The sequence below is a fragment of the Haemaphysalis longicornis genome, unplaced genomic scaffold (assembly GCF_048455015.1).
Source record: "Haemaphysalis longicornis isolate Haplotype H1 unplaced genomic scaffold, Haemaphysalis longicornis Haplotype H1 scaffold_13, whole genome shotgun sequence".
Taxonomy (NCBI): domain Eukaryota; kingdom Metazoa; phylum Arthropoda; class Arachnida; order Ixodida; family Ixodidae; genus Haemaphysalis; species Haemaphysalis longicornis.
In genome coordinates, this window is record NW_027526233.1 from 44,278,393 (window position 1) to 44,289,594 (window position 11,202).

Below are 11,202 nucleotides of genomic sequence, written 5' to 3' on the forward strand. Positions count from 1 at the left end.
TTCGAAGTCAAAATCAAAAGAAAAAAATCACACGGGAAGCACTGTCTCCTCACAGTCATCTCTAACTACTGAAACTTTCCGTAAAGTTCACAGGTTCATCATGACGGGAAGAAGCACCAGAGAAGAGCGTACAAATCCGAAGTCAGGAAAGGTGTCGTGCCGTTGGATGCCGATTGGTTCCGCGTATCTTCCTTTTTTCCTGTACTTCTAAAGGAGGTGACCAGGAAGTTTTATATGTCGTGGCCCCATCCGTAACCTGTCTGTCTTCTGGCTACCGTGGTCCCCTGGAAGAGTTTTGTGGCCATAATAAAACCTACGTTCACTTGGTCTGTTCTTCGGTTCTTCCCTATCCAGTTTCTTCTGAGATAGAAGCGACTGGTGACTGGCACGCTCAAAACTTCTCACTTGGCATCGTTTAGCTCTCGGCTGCTTCGAAACCGTCTTCTTTCTGCATCGACGGAGCAAGTCTTGCGTTGCTTCAGCATGAAAACGTTGCGCTTGAGTAGCCTCGGCTTCAAAACCAAAGGTAATCGAAACTTCCCAGCATGACATTTATGGCTGCGCACTATTTTAATAGTCTTGGAGTATGTGGTACACCTTGTCCTGGACAGACTCTTCTGCTCCTCTTTCTTCGCCTTCCGTGTACGTTTGCGTAATTTCTTCATTTCTAGGAAAAGTGCGGGCGGATCTCTCTGTGCCCCCATTTATTCAAGCTCGGAGAAATTTCTGGAAGATTCATTTTCGGTGTCATCGGGGGAACGGAACGTGTTTGTTCGCGTTTGCATAACAGCTGCACCTTTAGCTACAGGCTCCTGCACCCTGAGATCTGGCGGCACAGAGCAATCAACAAGCAGCGATCTGCTTTGGTTAAAGGGGCCATGAAGAGAAACACAAGTTTGGTTCATTCGAGAGATTGCCTCGTTAGAACCATACTGACACCACTTTTAACACAAACTTCGATCAAATAAGCTACATAATTAGGAAAAAAGGGAATGACCATGCGACCCACCAAGTCATTTCCTGCTATGATGTCACACGAGAACGCTCTAAGATCGGCGGAGGCCTGCAAAAGCAAACGCCATAGGCAGGGCTTACCAGTTTGCATAGTGAGCTATATGCCTGTTAAACATACTGCACACTACTTTTATGACACTAAGAACGGTGAAGTAAACGGTTGAAGTTCCGAATAAACACGCAAGCATGTACGCCAATGCGTACGAAACTACCGCCAGCTTAACTCGATATCACGCCGTCGCCACCGGCGCGCAGACGAATTTTCGGGCTCGAGGCTCTTCGGGGCCAACGAACTGGCCCAGCACGCACAGCCGCGACCTTGCTTGGTATTTTAATTCTTTGACAGGAAGTCGGCGTCATATCGCCAACCAGCAAAGGTAAAAATAGAAACAAGGGAAGTATGGAACAGCAAGCAGCGACGAGATAGTGACAGTCGTCGCAGTTTCGGAATGGTGTTGGCTTGCTGCTATTGTTAGGAGCTCGTTTCCAGTTTACAACCACTAAAAACTTCAGTTTGTTCGAGTACTTTACAATGAAATTTCGCTGCTTCGTTTTGAAATGCCCATGTAGTACGGGCAAATCGTCGAGGGAGTGCGACATCCCCGCTGGTGAGAAGATCTCCTTTCATGTGGTGCCCAACGACGAACCTCAGCGAAGCAAGTGGCTACGTTTTGTGAACTTTTTCAAACGGAGGAGAAAGAGAGCTAAAGGAAGAACGAGTGTGCTCGCTTCATTTCCGAGGAAGTGATTACGGCAGGGACCCTTACGTTAGCTCACTCCAGGGACATGCTGGCGCTCGTCACCGACTTCGTCAAATCGCCGTCAAAGCGCTCTGACCTTGAGGGAAAAAAATGCCGTACACACCGCGGATTGACGCTCGTTGTTTCTGGTCGAAGCAGAGAGCTCACGCGAACGGCTTTCCATACACGACACCTGCCAACTGGAATAAGCGATACTGGTACTGAAATTGAACTATTATTACCCGTAATAAAAATACGGCACATACGTACCAGTCTGTATTCGTCCGTCACGACGGGGCTGACGAGGTAGCGGTGGCGACGGCTGGGCGTTCGTCTATTGTGGATATCGCGGACTGGTCGCTTTTCGGTCCATCCGCGTATCCCACAACTCCTGCCACTCCTGCAATTAGAAGCATTGAGCGTTCAAGTGATGTGAGGTTGTTAAATGCAAGCCCGAGCTTCTTGGCGAGAGTTTTGTTCTCCGGATCGCGCGATTCCATGACTAGGGCTGGGGTAAAACTAGGTTTTTTTACTAGTATTTTTTAAATGGCCGCCGTCTCGGTTTCGGCACGAGTTCCGGTTCCTGTTTGATTCCCGCGTGTGGGTACTATATGGAGTCGACATACTAAGTATCTGTTTCATGGACCGGCTCGAATGACGCCATTGTTCACGTCACGAAATGTGCAATTTAGCGGGAGATATAAAATTTTGGCCTAAATTGCCTTATTTCTCAGTGAATAAAGCATCTTTGCTTCCGGGAAAGCGCTTAGGGTACTGTGAAATACCTAATCTTTCGAATAAAACAAACCTTTGTTTTCTCTTCATAGCTCCTTTAAGCCTTAGTGAAACATTTTGAGTCAATACTTTGCTTTCGAGCTTGAGACCTAGTCTCTAGTCTCTAGGTGCAGAAATAGCTGTCTTCAGGCAGTCTTTTGGTATCCTGATGGAGGCCTTCTCAAAACGTTTCATGACAGGAACTTTCGTCAGCAGTTTCTGGTCTTGGAAGATATACTCCAGCACCTGCTTCACCAGTGTGTTCCAACTTATCATGGAATGTAACCGTGTTGGTAGCCAGAGAGGCTTCAGCAAACTTTTTCTTTAACAAGTTGTCCAGAACTGCTAATTGGTGGTTCAGGTCTGGAAGCCTCTTTTTGTGGGCATCCCTTGGCGCCGGCTGTTCAGCGTGGCGTTGTGCTTGGAGTTTTCTCTTTCAGCTTAGCGCTGTGCTTTTAATTTTGCACTCTCATGGAATACCCACAGGTGAAGTTGCAGTCCTTTCAAGCATGACTCGATTCCGTCGGCAAAACGTTTCTCTAATTCCTCCATCCACATGGTAGCAATTTTAAAGCAATAGATTCTTTCCACTCGTCTGAGGCTGACTATCCAAGGTGTTAACGGCGAGTCCTGTCTTGGACGCTTATTTGTGAAGTTATGAGGTTTAAGGGATTAAAGACGAGATACTAAGAGGCACAGGACAAAACCTCTAATACGCGGTATCGGGTTCGTGAATGGAAAGAATATTTATGGAGATGATGCAGGCGGTAAAATGGACAACAATAAAAGCCGTGAAGGAGACAGAAGAAAGGTTAAGGTAATTTAAAGTTTTGAGCTTTGTTTCAGATGCGAGGAAACCTGGTCAGACCCAATGATGTACGTAGAAAGAGTACATTCTTAGGACTAGTCACGCTGCAATTACGGGAGCAGATGGTTTCCAGCTGAAGACGCCATGGAGACACCGGAGTTTACAGCTCATGGAGCGGGGGCAGAGAGCGGTGATTCCAATGGTCCTACCTCGGGCAGGTGTACACGATGAGGATGGGGTGCCTGGCTGTCCGGACGACATCCACAGCACACCGTGACTCTGGCCGTCAAGTAGACAGGCCGCAGAAGTAGTATATTTGCCCTCTAACAGGCAGAACGCAGGGTCCTCCGATTCTGAACGGCTCCTTCCTCCTCTACTCCTCCCTCGTTATCCTGATGCTCATCCCCAACCTGCATTGTCTTCGTTTCGTCGCACACCGCTTCAACTAGAGCTTGGCCAGCCTTCTTTTTATTGTACCATCCTATCACACAATTTATTGCCCTCTCATTCCTCCAACAATACTTCTAGATCCGCCTCTGTAGAAATAGTTCTCGTTGTAAACGTGGCCAGGCTCAGATTCAAAGGGCGGCCAGTACGCATTTAGTCATTCTTGGCACCGTCTCTAGTGTCACAGCTCTGACCGTAGCCGTTTGCTGTTGGTTTGCAGACACTGGAGTCTGAGTGCTGATGGTAAGTTAATCGGCGTATATATATATATATATATATATATATATATATATATATATATATATATATATATATATATATATTGATTGATTGTAGGGTTTAACGCGCCGACGCAACGACGCAGGCGATGAGGCGCGCCGTAGTGGAGGGCTCCGGATTAATTTTGACCACCTGGGGATCTTTAACGTGCGCCGAAATCTCGTACACACGGGCGTTTTTGTCGCCTCCATCAGAAAAGCGGCCGCCGCGGCCGGGAATCGAACCCGCGGTTTCGTGCTACCGAGGCCCTCGCTAGGCTTTCGCAGATTAATATAGTAAGTAAATGAGGCAGCCTTGGTGCCTAGGTAGCCTTGGTTCTGGCAGCCTTGATGCCTAGGTAGCATAAGAGGGCTTCCCGCCAGTTACCCGCTCATGACAGGCTGTAGACGTTTCAGTCACGCCCTGGAGGTTAAAAAGGAGGTCCCCTTCTCCCCGTGTAGTCAGAGTGGCGCTGGCTACCACCCTCAAGCGTCAGATACACTTCTAGTAAATATAAATAGCCCAGAAAGTGAAAGAGAACACAGTCGCCCAGATAGCCGAAATGGTAAGGCATTCGAGATCTAATCGAAAGGCGTGGGTTCGGTCCCCACTCTGGGCGCGTGTTTTTCTTTCTTTCTTTCTTCCTTATATTTAAAAAATCTTAACTTCAATAACTATAGTAAAAAATAGAGCCTAACCACACCCCTATGCCTCCTTTGGCGTTGTAGACTGCCTACCTATGTTTCTGTATTTCCTCAACGAGCCCCAAATTTACTTACTATATTAATCTGCGAAAGCCTAGCGAGGGTCTCGGTTCTGGCAGCCTTGATGCCTAGGTAGCATAAGAGGGCTTCCCGCCAGTTACCCGCTCAAGACAGGCTGTAGACGTTTGAGTCACGCCCCGGGGGTTAAAAAGAAGGTCCCCTTCTCCCCGTGTAGTCAGAGTGGCACTGGCTACCACCCTCAAGCGTCAGATACACTTCTAGTAAATATAAATAGCCCAGAAAGTGAAGGAGAACACAGTCGCCCAGATAGCCGAATTGGTAAGGTATTCGAGATCTAATCGAAAGGCGTGGGTTTGGTCCCCACTCTGGGCGCGTGTTTTTCTTTCTTTCTTTCTTCCTTATATATAAAAAAATCTTAACTTCATTACCTATAGTAAAAAATAGAGCCTAACCACACCCCTATGCCTCATTTGGCGTTGTAGACTGCCTACCTATGTTTCTGTATTTCCTCAACGAGCCCCTCAATTACTTACTATATTAATCTGCGAAAGCCTAGCGAGGGTCTCGGTTCTGGCAGTCTTGATGCCTAGGTAGCATAAGAGGGCTTCCCACCAGTTACCCGCTCATGACAGGCTGTAGACGTTTGAGTCACGCCCCGGGGGTTAAAAAGAAGGTCCCCTTCTCCCCGTGTAGTCAGAGTGGCGCTGGCTACCACCCTCAAGCGTCAGATACACTTCTAGTAAATATAAATAGCCCAGAAAGTGAAGGAGAACACAGTTGCCCAGATAGCCGAATTGGTAAGGCTTTCGAGATCTAATCGAAAGGCGTGGGTTCGGTCCCCACTCTGGGCGCGTGTTTTTCTTTCTTTCTTTCTTCCTTATATATAAAAAAATCTTAACTTCATTAACTATAGTAAAAAATAGAGCCTAACCACACCCCTATGCCTCATTTGGCGTTGTAGACTGCCTACCTATGTTTCTGTATTTCCTCAACGAGCCCCTCATTTACTTACTATAGTAATCTGCGAAAGCCCAGCGAGGGTCTCGGTTCTGGCAGCCTTGATGCCTAGGTAGCATAAGAGGGCTTCCCGCCAGTTACCCGCTCATGACAGGCTGTAGACGTTTGAGTCACGCCCCGGGGGTTAAAAAGAAGGTCCCCTTCTCTCCGTGTAGTCAGAGTGGCGCTGGCTACCACCCTCAAGCGTCAGATACACTTCTAGTAAATGTAAATAGCCCAGAAAGTGAAGGAGAACACAGTCGCCCAGATAGCCGAATTGGTAAGGCATTCGAGATTTAATCGAAAGGCGTGGGTTCGGTCCCCACTCTGGGCGTGTGTTTTTCTTTCTTTCTTTCTTCCTGATATTTAAAAAATCTTAACTTAATTAACTATAGTAAACAATAGAGCCTAACCACACCCCCATGCCTCCTTTGGCGTTGTAGAATGCCTACCTATGTTTCTGTATTTCCTCAACGAGCCCCTCATTTACTTACTATGTTAATCTGCGAAAGCCTAGCGAGGGTCTCGGTTCTGGCAGCATTGATGCCTAGGTAGCATAAGAGGGCTTCCCGCCAGTTACCCGCTCATGACAGGCTGTAGACGTTTGAGTCACGCCCCGGGGGTTAAAAAGAAGGTCCCCTTCTCCTCGTGTAGTCAGAGTGGCGCTGGCTACCACCCTCAAGCGTCAGATACACTTCTAGTAAATATAAATAGCCCAGAAAGTGAAGGAGAACACAGTCGCCCAGATAGCCGAATTGGTAAGGCATTCGAGATCTAATCGAAAGGCGTGGGTTCGGTCCCCACTCTAGGCGCGTGTTTTTCTTTCTTTCTTTCTTCCTTATATTAAAAAAAATCTGTACTTCATTAACTATAGTGAAAAATAGAGCCTAAACACACCCCTATGCCTCCTTTGGCGTTGTAGACTGCCTACCTATGTTTCTGTATTTCCTCAACGAGCACCTCATTTACTTACTGTGTTAATCTGCGAAAGCCTAGCTAGGGTCTCGGTTCTGGCAGCCTTGATGCCTAGGTAGCATAAGAGGGCTTCCCGCCAGTTACCCACTCATGACAGGCTGTACACGTTTGAGTCACGCCCCGGGGGTTAAAAAGAAGGTCCCCTTCTCCCCGTGTAGTCAGAGTGGCGCTGGCTACCACCCTCAAGCGTCAGATACACTTCTAGTAAATATAAATAGCCCAGAAAGTGAAGGAGAACACAGTCGCCCAGATAGCCGAATTGGGAAGGCATTCGAGATCAAATCGAAAGCCGTGGGTTCGGTCCCCACTCTGGGCGCGTGTTTTTCTTTCTTTCTTTCTTCCTTATATTTAACAAAAATCTTCACTTCATTAACTATAGTAAAAAATAGAGCCTAACCACACCCCTATGCCTCCTTTGGCGTTGTCGACTGCCGACCTATGTTTCTGTATTTCCTCAACGAGCCCCTCATTTACTTACTATAGTAATCTGCGAAAGCCTAGTGAGGGTCTCGGTTCTGGCAGCCTTGATGCCTAGGTAGCATAAGAGGGCTTCCCGCCAGTTACCCGCTCATGACAGGCTGTAGACGTTTGAGTCACGCCCCGGGGGTTAAAAAGAAGGTCCCCTTCTCTCCGTGTAGTCAGAGTGGCGCTGGCTACCACCCTCAAGCGTCAGATACACTTCTAGTAAATATAAATAGCCCAGAAAGTGAAGGAGAACACAGTCGCCCAGATAGCCGAATTGGTAAGGCATTCGAGATTTGATCGAAAGGCGTGGGTTCGGTCCCCACTCTTGGCGCGTGTTTTTCTTTCTTTCTTTCTTCCTTATATTTAAAAAAATCTTAACTTAATTAACTATAGTAAAAAATAGAGCCTAACCACACCCCTATGCCTCATTTGGCGTTGTAGACTGCCTACCTATGTTTCTGTATTTCCTCAACGAGCCCCTCATTTACTTACTATATTAATCTGCGAAAGCCTAGCGAGGGTCTCGGTTCTGGCAGCATTGATGCCTAGGTAGCATAAGAGGGCTTCCCGCCAGTTACCCGCTCATGACAGGCTGTAGACGTTTGAGTCATGCCCCGGGGGTTAAAAAGAAGGTCCCCTTCTCCCCGTGTAGTCAGAGTGGCGCTGGCTACCACCCTCAAGCGTCAGATACACTTCTAGTAAATATAAATAGCCCAGAAAGTGAAGGAGAACACAGTCGCCCAGATAGCCGAATTGGTAAGGCATTCGAAATCTAATCGAAAGGCATGGGTTCGGTCCCCACTCTGGGCGCGTGTTTTTCTTTCTTTCTTTCTTCCATATATTTAAAAAAAATCTTAACTTCATTAACTATAGTAAAAAATAGAGCCTAACCACACCCCTATGCCTCCTTTGGCGTTGTAGACTGCCTACCTATGTTTCTGTATTTCCTCAACGAGCCCCTCATTTACTTACTATATATATATATATATATATATATATATATATATATATATATATATATATATATATATATATATATATATATATACAGATATAGTAAAAAGGGGCGCAATAAAAAACACAACAAGTTTACTTCGAAAACATAACTTTACATCGACGTTTCGGACGGGGACCGTCCTTTATCAAGAGTAATATTTTACAGAATGGAAGCGGTTTATATACAGTTCAAGCACTTGAGGTTCCGGGGCGGTGACATACTTTTAAGATTGGAAGCGAGGAGGAAGAGAGAAAAGCGCATTGAAACATGAGAGAAAAAGCCAGCAATAAAGAAGCACAAACTTGAAAAGCATAAATATGTGAGAGAGGGGGATGGAAAGGCAGAGGTGGGGACGGGCAAACTAAAAAGAACCGAGAGGACACGACAAACAGAAGCTTAGGAGCGATGGGAGACACGTAATTGCGTGGTCGACAGGGATGACCCACAGGGGCGGCGAGTGGTACCTGGCCGCAGCCATCACAGGCCAATAATATGCAAGGGTTGTTGTACGCGCGCCGCTTCCAAGACTCCCGTGCCAGGAGCGCGTGTTTTTCGTCGGCCCTGAAAGACGCACCGCCATCTGCTCCCCCCCACCCCTCCTGCTCAGTTCGCGGAAGCCGTAATGTGTCGCCGTGTCGGAGAAAACCGGGAAGAAACGGGCCGCCCCAGTCGCGCTGGCGAGAAGATAAGCAATCGAAAGTCCGAATGAGAGTGATTATGTCTGAGTGAGGAGACATGAATCACGTTGCCTGCAGAGACAGCGAGAATAGTAAGTCAACGTGAGCGATAGGGGGCACATAATTGCGTGGTTGACAGGGGTGACGAGTTGTAAGCGCCCGCGGTCAGCGCCCGTGAACAATATGCGAGGGGTGTCCTACGTACGCGTGCCCTGAAGACTCCCGAGCGAGGGGCGCAGGGTTTTGCCGGCTCCCGAAGATGATCCCCCATTCAGTTCCCTCCAGCCCTCCTCCCAGTCAGTGTCTGCGCCAAAGTCGTAAAGTGCCCACGTGTTCGAGAAACCTGAGAAGAAAGGAGGCGCCCCCCGTCGCGATGGCGATAAGAGGGCTAAGCTGTCGAGTGATAGTAATTATGTCTGAGTGGAGAGACAGTGAAAGTAGTAAGCCAACGGGGGAGAAAAAGAGAGGGATACCAGTGCCACAAATCAAAACAGAAACAGGGCGAAGGTCAAAGGCGATAGCCGCGCACACGCGCACACAAGTAGCAAACACGCACAAACGACCAAGTGGCCATGGAAAGAAGGAAAGACGCCAATGGCTTGACCGATTGACCCAAACAACGAAATCAACCGAGTGGCCGATAAAGCAAGCAACATAAACAGTGACAAGACAGTTTCTTTTGATACGCGGGTACACTGGGTGAGACAAAACAGTATCAAAGGTGTCAAGAAGAATGACGTATAGAAGCAATTCTCTAGAAATTAGGTATAGAAACAATCGTGTATAGAAACAAGAACAATGACGTGTAGAGACATTCTTACACCATGCTGTGCTTATAGATATACACGCGTACACGGTCAACTCCTAAATAACACAATGTTTATACATAATTACAGTGAGCAGATTTTTCACATCACCACAACCTACCGATCAAAAAAAAAGCAGCAGAGGTGTGCGTTACGGGGACAAAAACGAAAAACTCCCCTCTTGTTCATTTATTCCACCTGCAACTGTGTTGAATGTGTGGATTAGAAATGATTCAAACATCTCTCTTTCGTTGTGTGTTCTAAACTTCGATTTTAGCACGGTCACCGTGAATTTGTCAAAAGAGTGACCAAGACAAGTAACGTGTTTTGAGACAGGGAGGTGAGGCAGCGTTTTGGTGTGTTGTCTGTGGTTAATAATTCGTACTCGCAGTGGTGTTTCCGTCTGACCGATGTACTGTGCGCTGCATACAGTGCACTGAAGAAGGTACACAACATTAGCACTATCACAATCGAAGGTTCCGCGTATTTGAAAGGAGAAGCTAGTGGCAGTGCTTTCAGCAACAAGAGTTTTTGGCATCATGAGGCAAAGCTTACAGCAGGGTTTGTTGCATGGTCCAGAGCCTTGAAATTGGGAAGTTTCAGTTTTTGAAGAAGTTATCATATCTTTCAGGTTTTTTGCTCGCCTATATACGACGCGGGGCGGTTCAGGGAAGACACGTCGCATTCGATCACTTTCCAGAAGGATGTTGTGATGTTTTCGCAAAATTGTTTTTACGTTCGGAGCGGAGGCCGAGTATGTTAGAACCAAGTTGGTTCGAGGTTTATCAGTTTGGACGTTGCTGCTGCTGTTTATTAGTTCAAGTCTGTCCAGTGTTTTCGATTTTTCAATGGCATCGTTTATTACGGGAAGAGGGTATTGTTGGCGGGTTAAATCATTGCGTAGTTGGTCACAGTTGGCGGCAAAGTCTTGAGGGTTGGAACATATTCTTTTGAATCAGATGGACTGGCTGTAGGGAATTCCGGTTTTGCAATGGCGAGCATGGCGGCTGTGAAAGTTTAGATACTGGTGTCGGTCAATGGGTTTTCTGAAAAGTGATGTTGTCAGTTTACCGCCAGATATTTGCACGCTTACGTCCAAAAAGTTTATGCTACAGGCAGAGTACGAGTGAGAGAACCTGATGTCGCTGTGGACATTGTTGATGCTTCAATAAACGTAAGGAGAGCATCCTCTCCGTGAGGCCAGATCAGAAATATGTCGTCAATGAATCTCTTATAGAAGAGCGGCTTTAACGGGTAGTCGCCTAGGAACTTGTTTTCCAAATTTCCCATGAAGATGTTGGCATAATTGGGACCAATCTTTGTGCCCATAGAGGTGCCATTGATTTGCACATAATGGTTATTGTTGAACTCAAAGTTATTCATTTCCAGAATTATGTTCAAGAGTTGCCCAAGCGTCTGATTATCGATTCATCTGTTAAGCGGCTCCATTTCCTCATAAGCAAGTATTACTGAGTTTATGCCATCTTCGTGAGGGATGTTTGTGTATAGCGAGGCCACAT

At 46.9% G+C, this 11,202-nt stretch overlaps 2 non-coding genes across 2 annotated transcripts; both read left to right on the forward strand.

Annotated features, from left to right (window-relative positions):
- Positions 1 to 6,024: 6,024 nt before the first annotated feature.
- Trnak-uuu (transfer RNA lysine (anticodon UUU)) lies at positions 6,025 to 6,096 on the forward strand. The gene has a single exon. It is a non-coding gene; the product is annotated as a tRNA-Lys (tRNA).
- A 1,365-nt stretch (positions 6,097 to 7,461) lies between these two features.
- Trnak-uuu (transfer RNA lysine (anticodon UUU)) lies at positions 7,462 to 7,533 on the forward strand. The gene has a single exon. It is a non-coding gene; the product is annotated as a tRNA-Lys (tRNA).
- The last annotated feature ends 3,669 nt before the right edge of the window (positions 7,534 to 11,202 follow it).